Genomic DNA, 3,830 nt, shown 5'->3' on the forward strand with positions numbered 1-3,830 from the left:
CTGTGTGGTGTTATGTCGAGCAGAAGCAATCGGAGCCCTTCTCCGAGTGTTTGGTGCGGCAAGAGTTTTAGGCACCTCAGTCTTTTCTTGGTCCATCTCTTTGACTCTTCTCATTTTTTTTGGGTTCCATCAACTTCCACAGCCACACTAGGCTCAAGCCACCAAAGTTTTATCTCGGTTGTCCATAACCAAATGAAAACAAAGTGCATAATTAACACTATGAATTTAAGCACCTAAGTTAGTAATTACTAGAATCCTTAAGAACATAAATAAAATAAAAACTAATGCAACAAGAAAAAATAAAAAAAATACTTAATGTCACCTCTAAAAACCCATTTGCACAAATACAATTAACAATCACCAAGAAACCAGATGATAAGAACCCCAAAGAAAAGGAAAATGTAACCAAAACTTGAAGAAATACTGAACCAACTACTGAGGATCCTTTCAAATAAATACCAAAAAAGAATATTAAATAACGGATAACGATAACGTCGGGAAAACAATTATAAATTCAAGAAAAGACAAATAAAAAGATTACTCGGTGTCAAGAAGATAATGGCGATAGAATTACAAGTGATTATCTTTATGTCTTCATGAATGACAAATGAAAAGCAATCATGCGAGAGCTCGATGATTGCCTGGACTTTGCAAGCAGTGGTTTTTGTTTTTTTGTTGTTGATAGCAGTGAATTATGTTCTTAATTTGAGCAATCAGCAACCAAAGAAAAGAATAGGGTTTAAACACAATAATAAGTGGATGACCTTTTTTGTCTTTTAACTCAATAATAAAACTTAAGAGCTTAATGATTTAAGTATTGGAATGAACAAAGAAAAGTACGGGACAGCAACAGGGTGATCCGATTCACTTCCTTCTTCTTTATCTTCCTCTTCTCTGAAGCCACTCTTGAATCTGCGAGGAACATTGAGCAAATACCTCATCCTTCCAGTTCCAGTGGTCTTCCTTCGGATGGCCTTAACATCCAGTTGTCTATTTTTTTTAATACCGAAAAAATACAACACAAAGCCATAAAAATAAAGCCAGAAGAAAAAATCATAAAAAGGAAACATTTTCCTGGAAAATCATCGTCAAAATGAAAATTTCATTTTCTGGGTATTCAAAAATCCCAACAAAAATCAAAGCACATCAACAAATTTTCTACCAGATTCATATTATGACCAATAGAGATAGATTATGTAGCTAATAAAAGTGGTTTGAAGACATACATGTGACTGCCTCAAAGGTATACCACTATTGACTCTTCAGAGCCAACAGGGAGAGACCGATTCATCCATGTGGCTGCGTAGAAATTTGCAGAATATTATTGATTTCAATCCATTTGACTGCATGCTTCTTACTGCTTTTCTGTTAGCTTTGATCTTTATCTATCTATGGCTTTATTGGAGAAGGAGATGCCCTCCATTCTCTGCCCTTTCATTCATCTGTAGGGATGTGGACAAGCGAATTGTTTCTCGTCCAGATATTCGAGAGATAGGAGAGTATATTGCATAACTGAAGCTTGACCTGTAAGATTGAAGGGGAAACAAAGTGAATTTATTATATTTGAGGAGAATAGTACATGATTTGGTGTAGGCTAATAAGCCTCCTTAGCATATTGGCTTATTGACCACAACACTTGATTTAGAACATTTTGGGCTATTTGACCCTACACTTAGATTGGTGAGCTTATTGGCTCTCAACATTGCTTTCTTTGGGTAGCTCTTGGCTCCATTCGTTTGGGAGTTCTTTTTTGTTGACTCCGCCACACTTGTAAGCTGCATGCCTATTTATAGGCACCTTTGCCGACATCACCAAGTCCACCGACTTGGTTTCTTTTTCTTCATCCACAAGTGTGTGGCTTCATCTAGAATATTCTATATTGTACATTATTATTTTTGTGGCTATTGTTTAGCCATCATGCTCCACCCCCATAATCTAGCAACATGAGTGCTCTTACTCTAGAAAGTTCTTCCAACTTCAATTCTCTTTGTCTAGCCGACATTGTATGTTCTCCACAACTCTAGAACCATCCTTGTATTTATGATTCTTCTAGAACTATGTAGAACACAAATGGACATTATTTTTCAACAAGCCAGAAGTGACTGCTAAAGTGCGGGTGATCGTTTCTGCTAACTAGGGATAAGCATGTTCTGGAGTTGTCTTTGGAGGCCCACTTGAATAGAGAAGATGAATTATTCGATCTGGCGATCCCAGCAAGGCTGCCGAAGAAATCACTAAACCCAGGGATGTCTCTTGCAAAGAAGAATTCGTAGAGAAGGCACAAGCTGAACAGCGACTCTTCTGCAAGTGGAAGCTGCAACATCCACACCTCACGCAGAGGGTGTGTGCAGGGGCAGAGCTAGGATTTTATATTTGAGGGGGCCAAAATGTTAAACACGAAAAGTTTTGTTGTAGATTTTTTTTGGCCTATTGAGTAAACTATTGCCTACAAAAGCACTAAATTGAAATGAGTGGTTTTCTTTCATAAATGTAGTATGATTTTACTTATATTCATATTGAAATACAATTTTGGTAAGTATTGATTTGTGGTGAGGGGGCCATAGGCTTAAGTATAGCAATTTTTCTTTGCATTTGTTACCCATACACATCAATATATCAAAGGATTAAATAAATTGGGGCCAAGGCCATCCTTGGCCTTAACACAACTCCGCCCCGGGTGTGGGTCTTGTTCCTCCTCTTACCAAAACTCCCTGTTCCTTTCCCTTGTGTTCATTTGTAGAAATCTAGGTTGGGGAAGAAATCTGGGGGGTAGAAATTGGGAGGAATGGGGAAGAAATCAGGAGAGAGAGAATCTGGGTAAAGTTTTTATTTTTAATTTTTAATTTAATATGTTTAATTTTTTTTAAATAATTTAAAAAGTAAATTTTTATTAATTTTTATTCACGTAGGCGCATCAATTAAAAATAGGTCCAAAATCTTATCATTTATTGTTTAGCTAACATATGGGGCAAATTGTAGGATTTCCGTGGAATTTAGTATGTACTAGTAAATGCCCCTAAAATCGGATATGAACTCATAAATAACCCTATAGATTGGGGGGTTTACTGTAGTTTGTCCAAAATTAATTGCACAAAATACAATCTCAATCCCAACATAATTATACAACCTTCTTCAACACACACAATCCCAAGAAGTCAACCATTTGTGTTTTCTAGGTTAGAGACTTCCCTAACAAGCCTTGCTAACACTCCCCCTCATTGACGAATTTGGATCTTTCTCACAACTTTTTGACTGGCACTGTAGGACATCTTCATTGGAAAAAATTCAATTATCTTAACCTTCGTAACAAATAGAGCTTCTAATTCCACCACCTTCCACATATTTCTTTTCCATATCAAAACAATCAATTCACTAGAGAGATGCCGCCAGCCATTTGCAGCTAGAGTATCCTTCAAATCCTTGATTTGTCCAATAATAATTTGAGTGGTAAAATTCATTAATGCATAGGGAACTTCAGTCAGAGCCTTTCCATTTTGGATCTACGGAAGAATAAATTTCATGGTATGATTCCTAAGACATTTTCTATGGGAAATGTTGATCTTAATGGAAATCATTTGGAAGGGCCGTTACCGTTATCTTTGCTCACATGTAGAGAGTTGGAAGTTCTAGACCTTGGAAATAAAAAAATTCAAGGCACATTCCCAAATTGGCTAGAATTTCTTCCAAAGTTGCAAGTTCTTATCTTGAGGACTAACCAATTCCACGGTGAAATAGGCAATCCAAAACTAAGCTTCCATTCCAAAAATTGCGTATCATTGACCTCTCCCACAATCAATTTAGTGATCCTTTGCCAACCAAATATTTTAAAC

General features: G+C 36.7%; 1 long non-coding RNA gene across 1 annotated transcript; it reads right to left on the reverse strand.

Moving 5' to 3' along the window:
• Positions 1–788: 788 nt before the first annotated feature.
• On the reverse strand, positions 789–1,824 carry LOC148918958 (uncharacterized). Its single transcript, XR_016125586.1, has 2 exons — positions 1,227–1,824; positions 789–990 (listed from the first exon to the last, which is right to left on the reverse strand). It is a non-coding gene; the product is annotated as an uncharacterized LOC148918958 (long non-coding RNA).
• Between the last annotated feature and the right edge of the window lie 2,006 nt (positions 1,825–3,830).

The sequence above is a fragment of the Prunus mume genome, linkage group LG3, assembly GCF_029339155.1.
Source record: "Prunus mume cultivar Tortuosa linkage group LG3, ASM2933915v1, whole genome shotgun sequence".
NCBI classification, from domain to species: Eukaryota; Viridiplantae; Streptophyta; class Magnoliopsida; order Rosales; family Rosaceae; genus Prunus; species Prunus mume.